The sequence below is a fragment of the Oncorhynchus tshawytscha genome, linkage group LG19 (assembly GCF_018296145.1).
Source record: "Oncorhynchus tshawytscha isolate Ot180627B linkage group LG19, Otsh_v2.0, whole genome shotgun sequence".
Classification (NCBI taxonomy): Eukaryota; Metazoa; Chordata; class Actinopteri; order Salmoniformes; family Salmonidae; genus Oncorhynchus; species Oncorhynchus tshawytscha.
In genome coordinates, this window is record NC_056447.1 from 36,062,552 (window position 1) to 36,088,060 (window position 25,509).

The window sequence follows — 25,509 nt, forward strand, 5'->3', positions numbered from 1 at the left end:
ACACTCCCTTATACACACACTTACAGTTGAAGTCGGACATTTACATACATCTTAGCCAAATACATTTCAACTCAGTTTTTCACAATTCCTGACATTTAATCCTAGTAAAAAATCCCTGTCTTAGGTCAGTTAGGATCACTTTAGAATAAAGTGTCTCCTAGAGATGAACGTTCTTTGGTGCGAAAAGTGCAAATCAATCCCAGAACAACAGCAAAGGACCTTGTGAAGATGCTATAGGAAACATGTGCAAAAGTATCTATATCCACAGTAAAACCAGTCCTATATCGACATAACCTGAAAGGCCACTCAGAATGGAAGAAGCTACTGCTCCAAAACCGCCATAAAAAATCCAGACTACAGTTTGCAACTGCACATGAGGACAAAGATCGTACTTTTTAGAGAGATGTCCTCTGGTCTGATGAAACAAAAATAGAACCATTTGGCCATAATGACCATCGTTATGTTTGGAGGAAAAAGGGGAAGCTTGCAAACTGAAGAACACCATCCCAACCGTGAAGCACAGGGATGGCAGCATCATGTTGTGGTGGTGCTTTGCTGCAGGAACAACTGGTGCACTTGACAAAATAGATGGCATCATGAGGGAGGAAAAGTATGTGGATATATTAAAGCAACATCTCAAGACATTAGCCAGGAAGTTAAAGTTTGGTCGCAAATGGGTCTTCGAATTGAGTGTATGTAAACTTTGAACCACTGGGAATGTGATGAATGAAATCAAAGCTGAAATAAATAATTCTCTCTACTATTATTCTGACATTTCACATTCTTAAAATAAAGCAGTGATTCTAACTGACCTAAGACAGGATATTTTTACAAGGATTAAATGTCAGGAATTGTGAAAACTGAGTTTAAATGTATTTGGCTAAGGTGTATGTAAACTTCTGACTTCAACTGTACACGTCACACACAGACTCAAGCTAATAGACGACACACACCTTCAAGTGTAAGAGTCTAGCAGGGTTTGCCCCTTCCATCCCGACCCCCAACAGCTCCAGTTCCTGCCCCTGCAGAGTTATTTCAATGCTGCTTCTCTCTGCTCCACGCTCTGATCTCATTCCCTTAAGTAGTCCTCAGTAGAGGGAAACAGTGCCACTGGCCGTCCCATCACTGTTGTTACTGTTTTTGTTGTAAAGCTGAGAAACGTCGAGCAGCTCCTCAGCTCTTCTATTGGTTGTGCATTGATGTCAGAAGGGAAAAAACATTGTTTGTTGTAGCTTCTTTGATGTAATATTGCAAACGGTCATGGCTGTTTTTTTAATATATATTTTTTACTCTTATTTTACCAGGTAAGTTGACTGAGAACACATTCTGATTTACAGAAACAACCTGGGGAATAGTTACAGGGGAGAAGAGGGGGATGGATGAGCCAATTGGAAGCTGGGGATGATTAGGTGGACTTGACGATATGAGGGCCAGATTGGGAATTTAGCCAGGGTTCACACCCCTACTCTTACGATAAGTGACATGGAATCTTTAGTGACGACAGAGAATCAAGGCCACCCGTTTAACGTCCCATCCGAAAGGCGACACCCTGCAATGTCCCCAATCACTGCCCTGGGGCATATTATTAGACCAAAGGAAATAGTGCTTCCTACTGGCCCTCTAACACCACTTCCAGCAGCGTCTGGTCCCCAATCCAGGGACCGACCAGGACCAACCTTGCTTAGCTTCAGCGGTAAGCCAGCAGTGGGATGTATTGTGGTATGCTGCTGACCACTAAGGACTCCCCCCGCCACACACACACACACACAACACCATCACTCTCCTCAAAAGCCCAAACTTTGTTTTCTTTGATTTTACATCTCGCCCAGAGCAGTGGCAATCTCTCATTCAATCCCCCTTAAGGTTGCACCCCAGCGCTGTCCAAACACAAAGAAAATCACACCACCAAATCCCTGCTACCAGTAAGAAAGAGAGAGAGAGAGAGAGAGAGAGAGAGAGAGAGAGAGAGAGAGAGAGAGAGACGTTGGTAGCGGTTAAAGACAGACTAACCACATTTTTTGGGAAAGGTCACTTCACAGACAGATGGTCATTACGCACTGCTAATGTTCCCCGTCATAACAGAGCCCGATTTTCATCTTTTATTCCCTTTATACCGGTGGTTGCTCGTTTGCTGGGAGCCAGGAGATGGGCACGTTTATCTGGTCTGGCAGAGTATCAATCACAGCGGCGCTATGACCAACGAGAGCGGCCAGTGGGAAGTTAATAACGGGCTTATAAGATAAGACAAATAGGAGAGCTGGCTGCCTCTTACACTTATTCCTCTGTCTCTCTGGAAGGGGCCCCAACACAAATGAGTTAGACATGGTGGGATGTGTGTTAGGGAGTGCTGTCACCTTGTGTTAGGTCCAACTGGAGTGGCACTGTGTTGTGTTTGGTGGCGTTAGCATTCCTAGATAACACTCAATCTGCTGGCTTGGCTCGCGGAGTCAGGGTCCAGGGGAGCTAGATGAAGTCGCAGCCATACCAATTTCCTCATGAGGGAGAGGACTCAATATTCATGTGAGACAAAGCGTCTAGGATGATTGTAGACAATAATGGAAAAAGCGTATGAATCTCAGCGCTGACCCCTCATTCAGCTATGTAGTGTCACAATAACCTGACAAGTTGCTGTGATGTACTTCTCTTGTTTTTGAGGGACTGCACATTAATCAACATTGGCAACCAGCAAGAGTTGCACGTTAACTGAGGTGTGTCGTGTCAAAACAGGGAGAAAACCCACAGACCCAATCAGTCTCCTCAACAGGAGGAGATGTATTACTGAACAGGACCTATGGTGCCTGTATTTTGTATGGTGCCTGTACAAAACAAAATGAAAAAGTCTACATTTCTGAGAAACTCATAATGTCTACAAATGATCAGAAATGATACCAGGTTTGAGGTTAACTCTATTTCATTCAAGGGATGAATTAATTTACTATTAAATTCATTTTCTATTACATTTTTCACAATTTTCAATTCACATATCCGGATTTCAATTTCAATTAATTCCACTGAATTGAATTGAAAAGACACCTCACACACAACAAAAGAGACAGGGAAAAACAGACAAGGTTTTGCTTGTACAGTATAGTTTCCAGAGGGAGCCATGAGATTTTTCCACAGCGTTGAACAACAGTGCTGTAGCTAGCTAGTGTGTTAGAGGTTAAGTCTGTCCACCAGGGCATAGCCTCAAGCTCTGATAAAAATTGTGCTTATAATGCAGCTCCAAGGACCAGATACCCAGCCAACAGAGAGGTAAACAGGCCTGCTAGCCTGCTATCATTTCCAAACAGTAGTATCCCAGCTGGTACATAATGTTCTTAGAACCATTTGATTCTTAGAGCTTGGTGAGAGCATGGTTGTCCTATGGATATTTGCATACAACCTTCCCACAATGTTCTGGGAGTGGTGCAGGATAGTTGTGTTGCTATTGAACATTTTCAGTACATTTAAGGAACCTGACAAAAAAATGTTTATTAGTATTTCATTACTTTATCGGGCTTCTACGCCGTAGCTGGCTTGAGAGGATACTTGGCCTCAGTTGGCTCGGCAGGCTCCAATCCCACATCATGCCTCAGCCGGCTTGTTGGGCTCCCACGCCTCAGCCGGCTCATCAGGCTCCTATCCCACGTCATGCCTCAGGTTGTTTGTCAGGCTCCCACACCTCAGCGGGATTGCTGGGCTCCCAGGCCTCAGCCGGCTCGTCGCGCTCCCACGCCTCAGCCGGCTTGTCCAGTGCCTATGCCTCGGCCCGGGCCGTTAGGCTCACCCAGATGGTACGCCGGGGGGCGCCCTTAGAGGGGGGATACTGTCACGCCTGCTCCCGCTCCTCCTCTCTGGTGCTCGAGGGCGCCAGGCTGCCCATCAGTACTCACACCTCTCACCATCATTATGTGCATCAGCGCTCATTGGACTCACCTTGACTCCTTCACTTTGTTGATTGCCCCTCTATATCTGTCTGTTCCTCAGTTGGTTCCCCATGTCAGCATTATTGTCGTAATATCGTTTGGCTACCCCCGTCCAGATGCTGTTCTTGTTTTGTTAATGTCCGTTTCCATTGAATGTTCACTCCCTGTACTTGCTTCTTGTCTCCAGCGTCTGTCCTTACAAATTGTTTAATTCCATCATTCACTTCCAGCATTTTAATCAATGTATTCATTTCCTGGGCTAATGTGTTAACATTTACAACCTGTTTCAAGTTTCCTTTGTTTTAGTATGCCTCTAGAAAAAATTACAATAATAATAATTCCGTGAAAGAATAATTATTCTTCTGGCTGCATTTTCGGAAGTTCTTACTTTCACCACTAGAGGGAGATCAACCGATTTATTGGGGTTTGTACTCCCAAAATTGTTTACTGTTTTTGTGCTTAGTAGTTAGCTAGCAGTTCTCAGCTGTTAGCAGCCAATTGCTAGCAGTTATTTACTGATGATAAAAACGGATGATTGCCATTTTTTTTTAGTTATTACTTAATTATTTAATTTTATTAAACATTCATAGTAACCTCGTAAGCAATTAATTTAGACCTGGTATTTATTTGAAACAGGTGATAATTTTCTGAAATGTGTGCCATTGACCAGCTTTTGGAAGGGACAGGCAGCTATTTGAGGCTCATGCATTTAATTGTAGTTTTACCGTAAGCCAATTACATCCACTTGAATTGCACTACCTAAGTCACAATGACATAAGAATGATTACGATCCACCTCAGATGAACCAATCATGTCTTGACTAATGAGAAGAGAAACTGAGAAACATGACAGTTTACTAGAGTGGCATATAGAGGAAAAGACAGAGGGATAGGAAGAGAGAGGGAGAAACTTATTGTGATATGGAGACAGAGGGAGAAACAGATAATTAAGGAGGTGAACAGGTAACATAGGTTTACATGCTTAGTGTAGTTTGAAGGTCCTATAGATGGTGGATGGGTGACTTGCAATGTAGACATATTGAATGATGAACTGACCACATTGACAGCCATATGTTAGCAGCCAATTAGTTGCTAAGTAGTTAATCAATTACCACTACAATTCCAAACAACTGATTCACCATATTTTAGAACTACACAGCATCTACTTTATAATAACACAGGACACTGTCTTATCCAGTGTCCAGTGTCCTTGAAGTATGCTCCCTCTAATTCTCTCTCTCTTTCTCTCTCTCTCTTTCTCTCTTCTCTCGGAGGACCTGAGCCCTATGCCCATGCCTCAGGACTACCTGGCCTGATGACTCCTTGCTGTCCCCAGTCCAACTGGTCATGCTGCTGCTCCAGTTTGAACTGTTCAGCCTGCGGCTATGGAACCCTGACCTGTTCACCAGACGTGCTACCTTGTCCCGGACCTGTTGTTTTTGACTATCTGTCTCTAACTCTGAATGATCGGCTATGACAAGCCAGCTGACATTTACTCCTGTGGTGCTGACCTGTTGCACCCTCTACAACCACTGTGATTATTGTTACTTGACCCTGTTGGTCATCTATGAAAGTTTGAACATCTTGGCCATGTTCTGTTATAATCAACACCCGGCACAGCCAAAAGAGAACTGGCCACCCCTCAGAGCCGGGTTCCTCTCTAGGTTTCTTCCTAGGTTCCTACCTTTCTAGGGAGTTTTTCCAAGCCAAGGTGCTTCTACATCTGCATTGCTTGCTGTTTGGGGTTTTAGGCTGGGTTTCTGTATAGCACTTTGTGACATTGGCTGATGTAAAAAGGGCTTTACAAATGAATTAGACTGATAATAATATCTCTCATAAAATAATTATACGATATGCTAAGCTCAGATAATTCATAAACAACTAATTTGGAGGAGGGGGGAGTGGGGGTAGAAGATAGAGAGAGAAAGAGGACAAGAGATGAGACCAGGGATAATATTTTGAGTGCTGCATCAACCAGCCACAAAGTTAGGGTTCAAAGAGGTAATGAAACAGCTGCAGACCTACAGTACTGTTTGTATGGGTAAGCAACATGTCTGATCCTGTGATAAAACTATGTGTGTGTGATATCCAACTCCCCCTCGTCTCACCCTCACACACAAACACACACACACACACACCATCCCTTTCCCAACCCCTGCCACGCCTCAAACACCAGTGGACCTGTCAGTCAAGGATACTGCAGTACGACGAGACAGCCATCATCAGGAATGAAAGCGTGTCATTAACTGGCAGGAACAAAACAGACATTTAGTCTTTTTTTCTCCTGTATGATTCTGTAGTCATCATTTTTAGAGAGAGAGAGAGAGAGAGAGAGAGATGTGGCTAAGTAGGCCACAGTGCTCCCATCTCCTCGTCTGCAGCTGTAGAATGATGTGAAAGTTACCCAGCTTCTCCTGACAAGGCCACCACGAGGGGCTTCAGAAACCTCACTGAAGTTGTACCTTCAAAATATACTCTCTTTTAACAAAGTTTTGCTGTCTGAATGAAATCTTAATTCTTTAGTCAACAAAACAAGTTCTTCGAACTTGCTGAAAATATGATACTCTTTCAGAGTTGGACTCAAAGTTTTATACCCTGTTGTATGGTCTGTTTTTTACAGAGAATAAGATACATGAGTTACATGAATACTGCAAGCATAAGTTACATAAACACGCAATAGCTCACAAATGACATATGTTGCCATGCAACAATAATGATTGACGACCCATCTTCCACAGACTTAGAACTTTAAAACTCATTATTTTTGTAAGTAAGAGGCTCAAAGACTCGGCACAGAGGAACATTGGACAAATTGGACAGTTTTTGGACTGTTATGTAACTGTAAAATATTGATCTTCGGAGAGAAGAGCTTGTGCTCATTTTTAGGATATAAATAAATAATAAAAAAGGACTGAGGATTTTTCAAAAGTATGGCAAAAACAGATGAAATATGATACAATCAGCTAATGAAGTCCTTAACAGGTGAGTGTGTGTGGAGAGAGGAGAGGATGATGAGAGGAGAGGATGAGGTAAGGTGAGAGAGAGGAGTGAGACAAGCCGATTGAAGTCTCTCCCTAAACTAAACTGTCAGATCAAAATGGCTGTTTCGGCATCAAAGATACCTGGAGCAGCAGTGGCTGGGGTGATAAAGACGTTACTTGCCCTGCTTCCCCCTTCTGTTTTTAATTAGAAATATTTATAAGCAGCTTAGGCCTCGTGTTCGTGTTTTTACGGGAAGGAAAGGGTGTGGGGGTGTGGGGAGGTGGTGTATCTACACAGCTGGTGGATATGATAAGATTATTTACCCGTTTTGTTAATTTTATTCATTTTATTTTGTTTTAATTATTCATACCCCACACACTTTTAACCCATCCGGTTTCCTGCCACAAAAAACTACCTAATTAGGATATACAGTTGAAGTCGGAAGTTTACATACACTTAGGTTGGAGTCATTAAAACTGGTTTTTCAACCACTCCACAAATTTATTGTTAACAAACTATAATTTTGGCAAGTCGGTTAGGACATCTACTTTGTGCATGACACAAGTCATTTTTCCAACAATTGTTTACAGACAGATTATTTCACTTATAATTCACTGTATCACAATTCCAGTGGGTCAGAAGTTTACATACACTAAATTGACTGAAATACATCCACAGGTACACCTCCAATTGACTCAAATGATGTCAATTAGCCTATCAGATGCTTCTAAAGCCATGACATAATTTTTCTGGAATTCTTCAAGCTGTTTAAAGGCATAGTCATCTTAGTATATGTAAACTTCTGACCCACTGGAATTGTGATTCAGTGAATTATAAGTGAAATAATCTGTCTAAACAATTGTTAGAAAATGTACTTGTGTCATGCGCAAAGCAGATGTCCTAACCGACTTACCAAAACTATAGTTTGTTAACAAGAAATTTGTGGAGTGGTTGAAAAACGAGTTTTAATGACTCCAACCTAAGTGTATGTAAACTTCCGACTTTAACTATGTGTGTGTGTGTGTGTGTGCGTGGATAGGAAAAACAAACTCAGAGAAAAAGCTAGTGAGTGAACTTCTCGCTGGAAATTAAAATGGTGTCCTATGGGCCTGAGGAGAGACAGTTTAGCATATTACTTCATTTTGGATCTCCCTCTAGTTATGGGCATCTATGGTATCTGTGGTCTATCCTGTTCTCTCCTTTCCTCCTACTCTCACCCACTTTGCATAACTTAATGGAATGAAATTGCTAGGCTGGGTTCAGATAACCGCTCTCCTCTCCCCTGAATAACACTACTGTATCAATCTCTCTGTCGGATCTGAAGCAGAAACAAAGCAGAGGGAGAGAGAGACACAGCGTGCCACTGCCACCAAACGCTCCTCTCCTTGTAACCTCTACAGAGTCTCAGACCACTCTGGAAGTCACCTTGTATGAACAAAGAGAAAGAGGGAGGTAATGGGAGATAAATAGAGGAGAAGAGAGGAGAGGTGCACTTAAACTTCACAAAACAAAAGTACATTATCATCCAGCGAGTAGACAGGAGAAGGGGATGGAGAGGAGAGGAGGAGATGAGACCTTTATCTTATTTGTACCCAACTCTGATTTTATTCCCTCTAAGCCCCGTCGACTGGAAAGTTTCAGTGAGATACTGTTCAAACACCAGCCACTCCATACCTCCTCATTCCCTTCCTTATTCTCTATTTGTTTGTTGTTGATCGAAACGTCTACTGCAGACCCTCTACAGAGCTAGACGGTCACGTCCACAGCCCAGAGTCTTGTTTGTTGTTGATCGAAACGTCTACTGCAGACCCTCTACAGAGCTAGACGGTCACGTCCGCAGCACAGAGTCTTGTTTGTTGTTGATCGAAACGTCTACTGCAGACCCTCTACAGAGCTAGACGGTCACGTCCGCAGCCCAGAGTCTTGTTTGTTGTTGATCGAAACGTCTACTGCAGACCCTCTACAGAGCTAGACGGTCACGTCCGCAGCCCAGAGTCTTGTTTGTTGTTGATCGAAACGTCTACTGCAGACCCTCTACAGAGCTAGACGGTCACGTCCGCAGCCCAGAGTCTTGTTTTTGTTTTTCCAGGTTTTGTTTTTGATTTCACTCCCATTCTCTTCCTTGCTCTATTTGGGGTTTAGGGTTTATTTTGTTTGCAGCATTTTCAAATGAGTGGTGGACAGTAATCACATCAGCTCTCATTAGCCGCACCCACTTGAATCTGCACCGCAATCAAGTTAATGTATGTGGCCCTTCCTGTTTGGGAGAAAATGGATTTGTTCTCCATTAGCTGATGAGACAGGTAAATTGCATTATGTGCCCCAATGTGATCTTAATGTCAGTCATTCTGGGATGGGACTCCTCAGGCTTGTTAGTGTCTGTCTTTCTGTCTTTCTGTCTTTCTGTCTGTCTGTCTGTCTGTCTGTCTGTCTGTCTGTCTGTCTGTCTGTCTGTCTGTCTGTCTGTCTGTCTGTCTGTCTGTCTGTCTGTCTGTCTTTCTTTCTCTATGAGACAACAGCTGAACATTTTTCACCAAGAGGGAGAGGAAGTGCTGTCTTCATACCTAAAAACAAAATGTACAAAGGTTACTTGACATGCTTAGGTGGGGAACGGATAGTTAAAAAACATACAGTACAGGTCAAAAGTTTGGACACACCTACTCACTCAAGGGTTGTTCTTGATTTTTAATATTTTCTACATTGTAGAATAATAGTAAAGAAGTCAAAACTATTAAATAACATATGGAATCATATAGTAACTAAAAAAGTGTTAAACAAATCAAAAGATGTTTTATATTTCAGATTCTTCTTTCCTTGATGACAGCTCTGCACACTCTTGGCATTCTCTTAATCTCTTAACCAGCTTCATGAGAAATGCATTTCAATTAACAGGTGTGCTTTGTTAAAAGTGCATTTGTGGAATTTATTTCCTTCTTGTCACAACCTGATCTGTTTCACCTGTCTTTGTGCTTGTCTCCACCCCCCACCAGGTGTCTCCCATCTCCCCTCATAATCCCCTGTGTATTTACACCTGTGTTCTCTGTTTGTTGCCAGTTTGTTTTGTTTGTCAAGCCTACCAGCGGTTTTCCCCTTTCTCCTGTCTTTTCTAAAGTTCCTGTTTTCTAGTTTTCCTGGTTTTGACCATTCTGCCTGCCTGATCCTGCCTGCCGTCCTGTATCTTGTCCCACCACACTGGATTATTGACCTCTACCTGCCCTGACCCTGAGACTGCCCACCGGTCTGTACCTTTTGCACTCTGATCTGGATTACTGAGCTCTGCCTGCCCTTGACCTGTTGGTTTGCATGCCCCCTGTTCTAGTAATACACTTTTGTTACCTCGACACTGTCTGTATCTGGGTCTTTCCTTAAATGTGATACTTCTTAACGCATTTGAGCCAATCAGTTGTGTTGTGACAAAGTATGGGTGGTATACAGAAAATAGCCCTATTCGGTAAAATACCAAGTCCATATTATGGCAAGAACAGCTGAAATAAACAAAGAGAAATGACAGTCCATAATTACTTTGAGACATGAAAGACAGTCAATCTGGAACATTTCACGTGCATGATGAAATTGGCTCTCATGAGGACCGCCACAGGAAAGGAAGACCCAGAGTTACCTCTGCTGCAAAGGATAAGTTCATTAGAGTTACCAGCCTCAGAAATTGCAGCCCAAATAAATGCTTCAGAGTTCAAGTTACAGACACAATCTCAATATCAACTGTTCAGAGGAGACTGCGTGAATCAGGCCTTCATGGTCAATTGCTGCAAAAAAAATATTAATAAAGTATACGTGATCGCATCCCTTTTGTATTGTTATTTTGGTTCATTTTGTTTGAGTAAGCAGCTCCCTTATGCAGCTGTTTCAGCCTCCCTCAGTACTCTCTTGCGAAGGGGCTAGCCAGGGGTTAGCCCTCATTGATCTTCTCTGGTTGCAGGTAATTGGCTGAGCATGAATGCTGGGTGCTGAAATGTTCGGATGGGTGAGTGAATTCTTTGGGACAGTGCACAGCCACAGCACGTACTGCTCAAGGCCCTGGGTATGAACACCTCCCTCTGCAACTGCATCCTGGGCTCCCTAACAGGCAGACCCCAGGTGGTGAGGGTAGGCAACAACACCTCCACACGGGGGGGGTGCCCCATAGGTGTGTGCTCAGCCCCCGCCTGTACTCTTTGTACACTTACAACTGCGTGGCCAAGCAGGACTCCAACACCATCATTAACGTTTTTTCTTTTTTTTATGTACACTGCTCAAAAACATAAAGGGAACACTAAAATAACACATCCTAGATCTGAATGAATGAAATATTCTTATTAAATATAAAGAAAAATTACATAGTTGAATGTGCTGACAACAAAATCACACAAAAATTATCAATGGAAATCAAATTAATCAACCCATAGAGGTCTGGATTTGGAGTCACACTCAAAATTAAAGTGGAAAACCACACTACAGGCTGATCCAACTGATCCAACAAGCGAGACATGATGTCCCAGATGTGCTCAATTGGATTCAGGTCTGGGGAACGGGCGGGCAAGTCCATAGCATCAATGCCTTCCTCTTGTAGGAACTGCTGGCACACTCCAGCCACATGAGGTCTAGCATTGTCTTGCATTAGGAGGAACCCAGGGCCAACCGCACCAGCATATGGTCTCACAAGGGGTCTGAGGATCTCATCTCGGTACCTAATGGCAGTCAGGCTACCTCAGGCGAGCACATGGAGGGCTGTGCGGCCCCCCAAAGAAATGCCACCCCACACCATGACTGACCCACCGCCAAACCGGTCATGCTGGAGGATGTTGCAGGCAGCAGAACATTCTCCACGGCATCTCCAGACTCTGTCACGTCTGTCACGTGCTCAGTGTGAACCTGCTTTCATCTGTGAAGAGCACAGGGCGCCAATTGCGAATTTGCCAATCCCGGTGTTCTCTGGCAAATGCCAAACGTCCTGCACAGTGTTGGGCTGTAAGCACAACCCCCACATGTGGACATCGGGCCCTCATACCACCCTCATGGAGTCTGTTTCTGGCCGTTTGAGCAGACACATGCACATTTGTCGCCTGCTGGAGGTCATTTTGCAGGGCTCTGGCAGTGTTCCTCCTTGCACAAAGGCGGAGGTAGCGGTCCTGCTGCTGGGTTGTTGCCCTCCTACGGCCTCCTCCACGTCTCCTGATGTACTGGCCTGTCTCCTGGTAGCGTCTCCATGCTCTGGACACTACGCTGACAGACACAACAAACCTTCTTGCCACAGCTCGCATTGATGTGCCATCCTGGATGAGCTGCACTACCTGAGCCACTTGTGTGGGTTGTAGACTCCGTCTCATGCTACCACTAGAGTGAAAGCACCGCCAGCATTCAAAAGTGGCCAAAACATCAGCCAGGAAGCATAGGAACTGAGAAGTGGTCTGTGGTCCCCAGCTGCAGAACCACTCCTTTATTGGGGGTGTCTTGCTAATTGCCTATAATTTCCACCTGTTGTCTATGCCATTTGCACAACAGCATGTGAAATTTATTGTCAATCAGTGTTGCTTCCTAAGTGGACAGTTTGATTTCACAGAAGTGTGATTGACTTGGAGTTACATTGTGTTGTTTAAGTGTTCCCTTTTTTTGAGCAGTGTATATTTTATTGAGGTACACTTTCATTAAGTTTGCAGATGACACGATGGTGGTGGGCCTGATCACAGACGGCGACAAGACAGCCTACAGGGAGCATGTTATAATCCTGGAAGTGGTGCCAGGAAGACAGTCTCTCCCTCAATGTCAGCAAAACCAAGGAGCTGATTGTGGACTACAGGAAAGGGGGGGGGGTGCACGCCCCTATCGAAATCGGCTTCAGTAAAGAGGGTCAAAAGTGCACACAGACAGACACACTCCCACACACACAGTCAACACTGCTGCTCTAGTATATACTATTTATTCAACTGCACAACCAAGACACTACCCACTTTATATTTTTAAATATTGTACTGTAATGTTGTGGGAGCTAGCACAAAAGCATTTTACTGCACCTTTCATACGTGACAAATGTATGTGACAAATAACATTTAATATGATTTAGATTTACTGGTTATGTGGTCAGGCAGCTTCAGCCCTTGGGTGCTGCCATAGAGACACATTAGTAGTGCCCACTCAAGAAGGCTCAATGTCATTGGCCACGGATAAATCGATGTCTCATCTCCGGTAGTTTTGATTGGACTTCATGGTTATTTATTGTCTTCTAGCTAGCTAGCTAGCTGATTAGTCATAAGGAATTATGTTGACTATCTCCTAGCAAATCATTTTCAAACTTTGCATTATGAAGGACATGTAGAAAACATTTTGGTGCTCATCAGCCACTGAACACTAAAATAAGGCCTCTGTTGAAATAAAGCAAGCTGGAAAGAAGAGATTCAACCAAATGGTTTGGATGGAAGCAATGGCTGTTTAAGGTAGTTAGCTATGATGTGTCTCGTTGTTAATGTTTGATGTCAGACTGTAATAACCCATGGACCTGGAACTATGCCATTTCAATCAGTCAAATGTGTTTTATAAAGCCCTTTTTATATCAGCAGATGTCACAAAGTGCTTATACAGATAGCCCATGCTAATACCCCAAACAGCAAGCAATGCAGATTTAGAAGCACAGTGTTGGAATGGTGTTCTTTGGCTTGCAAGCCTCACCCTTTCTCTTCCAAACATAACAATGGTCATTATGGTCAAACAGTTCTATTTTTGTTTCATCAGACCAGAGGACGTTTCTACAAAAAGTACAATCTTTGTCCCCATGTGCAGTTGCAAACCGTAGTCTGGCTTTTTAGCGCTGTTTTGGAGCAGTGGTTTCTTCCTTGCTGAGCAGCCTTTCAGGTTATGTCGATATAGGACTTGTTTTACTGTGGATATAAATACTTTTGTAACTATTTCCTCCAGCATCTTCACAAGGTCCTTTGCTGTTGTTCTGGGATTGATTTGCACTTTTCGCACCAAAGTACGTTCATCTCTAGGAGACAGAACGCGTCGCCTTCCTGAATGGTATGACGGCTGCGTGGTCCCATGGTGTTTATACTTGCGTATTATTGTTTGTACAGATGAACGTGGTACCTTCAGGTGTTTGGAAGTTGCTCCCAAGGATGCACCAGACTTCTGGAGGTCTACAATTTTTTCTGTGGTCTTGGCTGATTTTTTAAAATTTTCCCATGATGTCAAGCAAAGAGGCACTGAGTTTGAAGGTAGGCCTTGAAATACATCCACAGGTACACCTCCAATTGACTCAAATGATGTCAATTAGCCTATCAGAAGCTTCTAAAGTCATGACATCATTTTATGGAATTATCCAAGCTGTTTAAAGCACAGTCAACTTAGTGTATGTAAACCTCTGACCTACTGGAATTGTGATAGAGTGAGTTAGAAGTGAAATAATCTGTCTGTAAAAAAATTGTTGGAAAAAATGTATTGCGTCATGCACAAATCAGATGTCCTAACCGACTTTCCAAAACTCTAGTTTGTTTACAAGAATTTTGTGGAGTGTTCGAAAAAGGAGTTTTAATGACTCCAACCTAAGTGTATGTAAACTTCTGACTTCAACTGTATACAGGTAAGAATCTAGCTACAGATTCAGATATTTAACGTTTCTAATTTTGTCTGAAATTTGTTTTCATTGCAAACTAAAGCATGCTGTTAGCTAGCCAGCTGGAGTTCGATAGCTGGCTTGTTAACTAACAGTGAACCTAACATTAGCTTTTTGCTTGCTATGACAATCGGTTTGTATTGCTATGGATTCGGATTATAGTTAATTTTTTAGCTATCTAGCTAACGTTAAAGTGACATGTCTAAACTAAATATCCCAAGGTAAAGCTTGCAGTTAGCTAGCTAGCATTAGTTGAGGTGAGGTGGCTTGCTAGCTAACATTACCCTATGTGTATAAAGTGTGTGTAATGTTAGTGATGTTTTCTCAGAATGCCATTTCGCATTGCTAGTTGTAGCCTATTGTTATTTAGCCAACATTGAACTTATTGGTTAACTTCAGCTAGCTTTGACAATCGGTTTGTATTGCTAGTTAAAGCTTGCTGGTAGCTAGCCACCTGACGTTAGATGGCTGACTAGTTACAGTAGCTAACATTACCTGCATGAACTGTGTGTGGATATATCTCAGAATGCCATTTCGCATCTGTTGTATAATAATGCTAAAATATTTGTATCTGGAATTAGTTTTTTAAATTAATCAGTAGAACACGCCTGAATCTAATCCACCATACATACAGTCGTTAAAAAGAGAGCTGGCCCAAACAAGCAAAGGCAGCAGCTCAGTCATCAACTACATGCACCATTTCTTCAAATACGGAGTTGGGAAAGCCCGTGTGGACCTGAATTGTGATAACTGCAGAGGCCAAAACAATAACAAGTTTGTGCTCTGGTATTGTGCCTGATGGACCATGCACAAGCTCCACCACAATCTGGACCTTCCCTTCCTGATCACGTCTATCACTGATATCGTTGTTCTTGTACATACTGTATAATTTATTTATGTTGACACTATCTATTTCTGATATTGCTACTTTGCAAGTAACCATTTGGCTGTGCCATTTACACCTTCTATAGAGACCATCCACTTAGCAAGACTTAGTATAAATATTGATATGTAAAATGAATATTGATGTGTGGTCGTAACATGATTTTGTGATATACCACAACACTATAACGTATCAAGTGTCCACCACTTAAATATATGGTGCATGCATCTATTTATGTACTGTACATGTGCACCTCGCTCAGGTTTCAACTCAGGTTGCATGGCCTTAACTTATGTATGGAATACTATGTGATAAGTGCATGTGTAACAGTATATAAAGTATGCTAATGTACAGGTGTGAAGGCATTTGGGCAGTGATGTAAAAAAAACTTAAGTACTACTTAAGTATTTTTTGTGGTATCTTGTGGTATTACTTTACTATTTATATTTTTGGCCACTTTTACTCCCTACATTCGTAAAGAAAATAATGTACTTTTTACTCCATACATTTTCCTTGACACCCAAAAGTACTTGTTACATTTTGACAGGAAAATTGTCCAATTCAAACACTTATCAAGAGAACATCCCTGGTCATCCATAGTGCCTCTGATCTGGCAGACTCACTAAACGTAAATGCTTAGTTTGTAAATAATGTCTGAGTGTTGGAGTGTGCCCCTGGCTATCTATCAATATAAAATATAAAAAATTGTGCTATCTGGTTTGCTTAATATAAGGAAGTTGAAATTGTTTATATTTGTACTTTTACTTTTGATACTTAAGTACATTGTGCTCCTGGATATCTGTCAATTTTTATTTATTTTTTAAATACAATTGTGCCGTCTGATTTAATATAAGGAATTTGAAATTATTTATACTTTTACTCAAGTATAACAATTTAGTATTTTTTCCACCACTGAATGTGGCTGGGGGTTATAGCATTTCTTTCAGGTCAGGTAGTCCTGAGGTATTGTTCCCCCCGCAAAGTTTCACCCGGACAGCGCCAACCAGGTAGGATATAATCCCACCCACATTGCCAAAGCACATCCCCCACACCACCAAAGGAAGCATAGTATAGCCCACGAAGATCGCAAAACCTGACAGGAAGACGTCAGTGACTCAACCCACTCAAGTTGAGTAGTGAAAAAAGCCTGGCATGACGAGATGCACCCTCCTAAGGATGGCATGGGAGAGCGCAAGCAGGCCAGTGACTCAGCCTCCGTAATAGGGTCAAAGGCAGAGAATCCCAGGGGAGAGAGGGAAGCCAGCTACGCAGAGACAGCAAGGGTGGTTCGTCACTCCAGTATCTTGTCGTTCACGTTTGCACCCATGGGCAAACTACACTCAATGATAGGATTTACAGTACTGAAGAGATGAGTCTTCAGTAAAGACTTAAAGGTTAAGACCAAGTTTGCATCTCTCACATGGATCGGCAGACTATTGCATAAAAATGTATCTATACAAGAGAAAGCCCTGCCTCCAACTGTTTACTTAAAATTTCTAGGAACAATAAGGAGGCCTGCATCTTGTGACCATAGCATACGTGTAGGTATGTACGGCAGGACCAAATCGGAGAGATAAGTAAGAGCAAGTCCATGCAATGCTTTGTAGTAAAACCTTGAAATCATCATTAGACTTAACAGGATGCCAATGTAGAGAGGCTAGCAATGGAGAAGGCAAGATTCGTTTCAGTCGCTGTAGTAGCTGACGTGTATAGTGTTGAGTCATCCGCATACATAGAAACTCTGGCTTTACTCAATGTCAGTGACATGTCATTAGTAAAAATGGAAAAAAGCAAGGGGCTTAAACAGCTACCCTGGGGAATTCCTGATTCTAACTGGATTATATTTGATAGGCTTCCATTAAAGAACACCCTCTGTGTTCTGTTAGACAAGTAACTCTTTATCCATATTATAGCATGGGGTGTAAAGTCATAACACATACGTTTTGCCAGCAACAGACTATGCTTAATAATGTCAAAAGCTGCACTGAAGTCTAACAAGACAGCCCCTACAACAATTTTATCAACAATTTCTCTCCACCAATCATCAGTCATTTGTGTAAGTGCTGTGCTTGTTGAGTGTCCTTCCCTATAAGCATGCTGAAATTCTGTTGTCAATTTGTTTTGTATCAGCATTGTATCTGGTCAAACTATGTTTTAAAGTTTACTAAGGGTTGGTAACAGGCTGATTGGTCAGCTATTTGAGCCAGTAAAGGGGGCTTTACTATTCTTGGGGAGCTGAATGACTTTAGCTTCCCTCCAGGCTTGAGGGCACATGCTCTCTAGTAGGCTTAAATTGAAGATGTGTCAAATAGGAGTGGCAATATCGTTTGCTATTATCCTCAGTAATTTTCCATCTTGATTGTCAGACCCCGGTGGCTTGTCATTGGTGATAGACAACAATATTTTTCACATCTTCCACACTCACCTTACGGAATTCAAAAGTACAATTCTTGTCTTTCATAATTTGGTCTGATATACTTGGATGTGTAGTGTCAATGTTTGTTGCTGACATGTCATCCCTAAGTTTGCTTATCTTGCCAATGAAAAGGTAATTAAAGTAGTTTGCAATACCAGTGGGCTTTGTGATGAATGAACCATCTGATTCAATGAATGAAGGAGCTGAGTTGGATTTTTTTTTTTTTTTTTCATTTAAGGTGCCCCAAAGCTTTTTACTATCATTCTTTATATAATACATCTTTGTTTCATAGTGTAGTTTATTTTTATTTTTATTTAGTTTAGTCACACAATTTCTTAATTTGCAGTACATTTGCCAATCAGTTGAGTTGCCATACTTAATTGTCATACCTTTTGCTTCATCTGTCTCAACCATACAATTTTTCAATTCCTCATCAATCCAAAGGGATTTAACCATTTTTACAGTCATTTTCTTAATGGGTGCGTGCTTATTAGTAACTGGAATAAGTTGGTTCATGAATGCGTCAAGTGCAGCGTCTGGTTGCTCCTCATTACACACTATAGACCAGCAAATATTCTTTACATCATCAACATATGAATCACTTCAAAACTTCTTGTATGACCTCTTATCCACTATATTAGGCCCAACCTTTGGAACTTTGGTTTTCCTAGATATGGCTACGATATGCGTATTCCTTCAAAGCTCAGTTGTCCTGAGTCTGCACAACTCTGCCAGGACCTAGGATCAAGAGAGACGCTCAAGTGTTTTAGTACTATATCTCTTGACACAATGATGAAAATAATCATGGCCTCTAAACCTTCAAGCTGCATACTGGACCCTATTCCAACTAAACTACTGAAAGAGCTGCTTCCTGTGCTTGGCACTCCTATGTTGAACATAATAAACAGCTCTCTATCCACCGGATGTGTACCAAACTCACTAAAAGTGGCAGTAATAAAGCCTCTCTTGAAAAAGCCAAACCTTGACCCAGAAAATATAAAAAACTATCGGCCTATATCGAATCTTCCATTCCTCTCAAAAATGTTTGAAAAGGCTGTTGCGCAGCAACTCACTGCCTTCCTGAAGACAAACAATGTATACAAAATGCTTCAGTCTGGTTTTAGACCCATCATAGCACTGAGACGGCACTTGTGAAGGTGGTAAATTACATTTTAATGACATCGGACCGAGGCTCTGCATCTGTCCTCGTGCTCCTAGACCTTAGTGCTGCTTTTGATACCATCGATCACCACATTCTTTTGGAGAGATTGGAAACCCAAATTGGTCTACACGGACAAGTTTTGGCCTGGTTTAGATCTTATCTGTCGGAAAAATATCAGTTTGTCTCTGTGAATGGTTTGTCCTCTGACAAATCAACTGTAAATTTCGGTTTTCCTCAAGGTTCCGTTTTAGGACCACTATTGTTTTCACTATATATTTTACCTCTTGGGGATGTTATTCGAAAACATAATGTTAACTTTCACTGCTATGCGGATGACACACAGCTGTACATTTCAATGAAACATGGTGAAGCCCCAAAATTGCCCTTGCTAGAAGCATGTGTTTCAGACATAAGGAAGTGGATGGCTGCAAACTTTCTACTTTTAAACTCGGACAAAACAGAGATGGTTGTTCTAGGTCCCAAGAAACAAAGAGATCTTCTGTTGAATCTGACAATTAATCTTAATGGTTGTACAGTCGTCTCAAATAAAACTGTGAAGGACCTCGGCATTACTCTGGACCCTGATCTCTCTTTTGAAGAACATATCAAGACCATTTCAAGGACAGCTTTTTTCCATCTACGTAACATTGCAAAAATCAGAAACTTTCTGTCCAAAAATGATGATGAATGATGAATTTTGTCACTTCTAGGTTAGACTACTGCAATGCTCTACTTTCCGTCTACCCGGATAAAGCACTAAATAAACTTCAGTTAGTGCTACATACGGCTGCTAGAATCCTGACTAGAACCAAAAAATGTGATCATATTACTCCAGTGCTAGCCTCTCTACACTGGCTTCCTGTCAAAGCAAGGGCTGATTTCAAGGTTTTACTGCTAACCTACAAAGCATTACATGGGCTTGCCCCTACCTATCTCTCTGATTTGGTCCTGCCGTACATACCTACACGTACGCTACGGTCACAAGACGCAGGCCTCCTAATTGTCCCTAGAATTTCTAAGCAAGCAGCTGGAGGCAGGGCTTTCTCCTATAGAGCTCAATTTTTATGGAACGGTCTGCCTACCCATGTCAGAGACGCAAACTCGGTCTCAACCTTTAAGTCTTTACTGAAGACTCATCTCTTCAGTGGGTCATATGATTGAGTGTAGTCTGGCCCAGGAGTGGGAAGGTGAACGGAAAGGCTCTGTAGCAACGAACCGCCGTTGCTGTCTCTGCCTGGCCGGTTCCCCTCTTTCCACTGGGATTCTCTGCCTCTAACCCTATTATAGGGGCTGAGTCACTGGCTTACTGGGGCTCTCTCATGCCGTCCCTGGAAGGGGTGCGTCACCTGAGTGGGTTGATTCACTGATGTGGTCATCCTGTCTGGGTTGGCGCCCCCCCTTGGGTTGTGCCATGGCGGAGATCTTTGTGGGCTATACTCAGCCTTGTCTCAGGATGGTAAGTTGGTGGTTGAAGATATCCCTCTAGTGGTGTGGGAGCTGTGCTTTGGCAAAGTGGGTGGGGTTATATCCTTCCTGTTTGGCCCTGTCCGGGGGTGTCCTCGGATGGGGCCACAGTGTCTCCTGACCCCTCCTGTCTCAGCCTCCAGTATTTATGCTGCAGTAGTTTATGTGTCGGGTGGCTAGGGTCAGTTTGATATATCTGGAGTACTTCTCCTGTCCTATTCGGTGTCCTGTGTGAATCTAAGTGTGTGTTCTCTAATTCTCTCCTTCTCTCTTTCTTTCTCTCTCTCAGAGGACCTGAGCCCTAGGGCCATGCCCCAGGACTACCTGACATGATGACTCCTTGCTGTCCACCTGGCCGTGCTGCTGCTCCAGTTTCAACTGTTCTGCCTTATTATTATTCGACCATACTGGTAATTTATGAACATTTGAACATCTTGGCCATGTTCTGTTATAATCTCCACCCGGCACAGCCAGAAGAGGACTGGCCACCCCACATATGCTCTCTCTAATTCTCTCTTTCTTTCTCTCTCTCTGAGGACCTGAGCCCTAGGACCATGCCCCAGGACTACCTGACATGATGACTCCTTGCTGTCCCCAGTCCACCTGACCGTGCTGCTGCTCCAGTTTCAACTGTTCTGCCTTATTATTATTCGACCATGCTGGTCATTTATGAACATTTGAACATCTTGGCCATGTTCTGTTATAATCTCCACCCGGCACAGCCAGAAGAGGACTGGCCACCCCACATAGCCTGGTTCCTCTCTAGGTTTCTTCCTAGGTTTTGGCCTTTCTAGGGAGTTTTTCCTAGCCACCGTGCTTCTACACCTGCATTGCTTGCTGTTTGGGGTTTTAGGCTGGGTTTCTGTACAGCACTTTGAGATATCAGCTGTTGTACGAAGGGCTATATAAATACATTTGATTTGATTTGATTTGATTTGATATTGTGATCACTACATCCTATGGATTTGGATACTGCTTTAAAGCAAATATCTGCAGCATTAGTAAAAATAGCTTAATACATGTTGGTGATTTAATTCCTGTGCTATTTGTAACTACCCTGGTAAGTTGACTGACAGCCTGATCCAGGTTGCAAGCAAGTGGGCAGAGTGGGCAGCTTGATGATAGCCAGTTGATATTTAAATCACCCAGAAAAATACTTCTCTGTTGATATCACATACATTATCAAGCATTTAACACATATTATCCAGATACTGACTGTTAGCACTTGGTAGTCTATAGCAGCTTCCCACAATAATGGGCTTTAGGTGAAGCAGATGAACCTGTAGGCATATTACTTCAACAGTAGTTGACGTTAGATCGTCTCTAAACTTTACAGAAATGTGGTTCTGAATATAGACCACAACATCCCCTCCGTTGGCATTTCTGTCTTTTCGGTAGATGTTATAACCATGTATTGCTACCACTGTATCATCAAAGGTATTATGAGTGAGTTTCAGAGATTAGAATATGAATGTCATCTGTTACAAGCAAGTTATTGACCTCATGGATATTGTTTCTTAGGATACATATGTTAATATGGGCTATTTTTTAGCACTTTTCTGGGTTGCTTGATTGTTTTTAATGCTTTACTGGGAAGCGTTTCAGAGGTAGACTTACTCATGTTATTTACATTGGAGCTGATAGTGCAGGGTGAGCTGCATAAAGTGGTCTTCCTACTATTGCACACCGCCTCAGTGCTAACAGTGTAACTCTGGTTTATAGGCTCATGATTACTGCATACAATAGCTGTAGGATAAATATATGTATTCAGTGTAATTAGGGGTGCATAAATTAAATTCCTTACATTGTGTTTGCCAATGCCCCTAAGATCATTTACATTTGATGCAGCATTATAACGACTCATTGTCACAATGGTAGGGATTAACTGAGCTGTTCTTGGATCATTTACCAGTCATTGTTTCAACGCAGCCTTGAAATGTGTGGACAGAGTCCAAGAGCCAAGATGATTTGGATGGACTCCGTCATTCCTGTAGAGTATCTTCTGTTTCCAGAAGGTGTCAAAGTTATCAATAAAAGTGGCTCCATCAGAGCTACAGTAGTCTTTTAGCCAGATGTGTAATGCCAGCAGTCTGCTGAGTCTTTCACACCCGCAGCCCAAAGATGGTACTGGACATGATATTATTGACCACTTTTTACAGTCTTTTAATGCTAAAATCAGTTCTTTGAAATCCATTTTCAAATTTACGAGCTAGCCCTCCTGATGTCGTTTGACCCCACATGGACTAAGAAAGTCTCAACTCCCGGCATCTGTGGTAGAACAGTCAGAAGCAGCCTTGATATGTCCTGTACTCATGCTCCTGGGTAGAACAGTCAGAAACAGCCTTGTTATGTCCTGTACTCATGCTCCTGGGTAGCACAGGGTTTTTGACTTGGGGACCGAGATGTTTCTCACCATAGAGCTTCCTATAATGACAGCTGGTGATGTTGAATGGGCCGGTCTCTCAGGCAGCATCATGGTCTGGTGAGGCTGGGAGCTCCGAGGATCTGATCTGACTTGCCTAGTTAAATCAATTAAAAATAAATAGTTGTGTACTGGGTTCGATGCATATCTACACCAATATTGTTATTTTAAAATCACCACTGAAAGAGGGTCTCCATCTGAGGGACCATCACGACAAGGAGGCCAAATCAGTCTTTTACTTTATGTACATTACTGTATGTGACACGTAGAGAGAATTCATATGCTCATGCACGTATCTTCTCTATACTGATCTAAACTCTATACTCTGTGTCTCTGTACGTGTCTCTGTACTCTACCTATTGGCTTTGCGTCATGACCTATATTGTGAGCTATTTAAAGTTGAAAGTTTACCCACTCCTTTGAAACAGTATAGAGTGCCTGCTCCCTCACTAAGTCCCAACTAAACACAGGGCTACAATGTATATCTACACAACTTATAAGATACTATTGGTACATAGGGCCTCTAAAAAAGCACAAAGGTTTCAATCAGAGTGTGAAACAAGGAATAGGGACCAACAATAAACACCAACAGAAATGTCAGCAGTATCTACCTATATACACAAAGGTCAACCTCTTATACACATATAGCAATTGCCTCCCAACCATAAGCAAACCCCATCTGAACCACACATGAAACTGTTGTCACATATCAAATAATTGGCTGACAGCTTCTGACAAGAAAATATTAATTATTGTATCAGGCTGGTTGATTCCTTTTGGTGTGTGTGGGGGGGGGTTGACATTGAGGCATCCCACTGTTGTGGTAACGAGAGTGAGTCACTCGAGCAATGACAACAGGAGGTGTGCAGTGTGGGTTGATTGATAACAGAGGATATAACCAACACACACAAACAAACACACACACACACACACACACACTATATAATTGAGTGAGTGAGGCTGACGGCTCATGATAATTGCCATAACGTGGATAATCAGCCAGTACAGGTCATAATAATGAAGAATCCAAGGCACAGCCATACTCTCCTCTGTGGAATGACAACATGAGGCTTAATCATGAAAAATATACACCCACAAACATGCCATCCTGTGTGTCAAAAAACATCTTTTGATTATGGTCAAATTGCTTGACTACCTGGTTGCATGGTAACGTTTGTGTTCCGACTTCTCTTGTGCCAGTAGACAAGGACACAGGTAGTACTGAATCATAGTGCCCTGTGGCTTTCCTGGAAATAAATCCATAGTGTGTATTGGTCACAGTTAGACACCTCTGGTTCTGAAGAGATATAGAACTTTCAAAATACAGAAAGTGTATGATGCGTTTTGTATCCTGTACAAATACTTAATAAAAATGTAAAATTAAAACTTGGCATACAAACTTTTTGGGACTGTATGAACAGTGGACTAATGAAAAAATATATATTTTAAGGTAGTAATGTGCAGTATGAGAATAAATCTTGAAAACCGTACAGAGGGAGCTGTCTTATAATGTAACTATTGGCATTCCCAAGGTACCCTTCTACTGCGGGACTAAAGCACAGATTTAAGGGGAATGCTGGTTAATCACTGGTCCCTCTCTTCTCTCCTCTCTCTTTCGCTCTCTCTAACACTCTCCCTGTCTTTTTACCTACTTTTTGTCCTTTTCTCTGTCAGGTAGCCTAGTAGTTAGAGCATTGGGCCAGTAACCGAAAGGTTGCTGGATCGAATCCCCGAGCTTACGAAGTGAAAATCTGCTGTTCTGCCCCTGAACAAGGCAGTTAACCCACTGTTCCCTGGTAGGCTGTCATTATAAATAAGAATTTGTTTTTAACTGGCTTGCCCAGTTAAATAAAGGTCACATTTAAATTTCTCTCTCTCTCTCTCTCTCTGCTGGTTGAAACTCAGTGTCTGATAACCTTTCATCATCCTTTTTAATCTGCTGCCATCACCAGAGCAGCTCAATCTCAGAGTTACCACTGCCATGGCATTGACATTTGGCTCTCCACCCTCATTTGACAGCCCTAATTACTGTACTGATAACCAGTCCATTGAGCTTGGCCATGAGAACCTTTGGGATATGTAACTGTCTCCTCCCTTTGTTATCCTCTGTCATTAGGAATGAATGGAGCTATTGAGATCTCAAAGAGCATGCATCTCTAGATGACATATTAAAGATGGGTCTGTTCCAATTCTGTACGCGACATGTCATTCCACCACCACTTGTAGACAGGGTAATGGCATTTTAACTGGCAAACGTTTCACTTTGAATACTCACTTTTACTGAAATAATGAACAAATGTTTGTGCAGGTATCCTTCAAAATAAGTGTTACCGTTTTTTACATTCTAGATACTAAAATATAGATTATAATACAGCAGTTCCAAAGCTATGAGCTTCATAAGTGCATCAATGACTCATTCACACTCCTAAACTGTGAATGGAAGATAGTAAGTTACTGGGACTAAATAGCAATAACACTTCCAGTGAGAAAAAATATTATTTAAATTACAAACAAAGGTAACACAATGAACCAGTTCACTAAATTTGAAGTATGTGTTGCATCATCAAACACAATTCTTTTAAATAATTTTGAGTAATCAGTAGCATACAATGGAAGGTAGTATAACACTCAAGACATATTCTCTGTCCTATTTCCATCTTGGATGTGCTG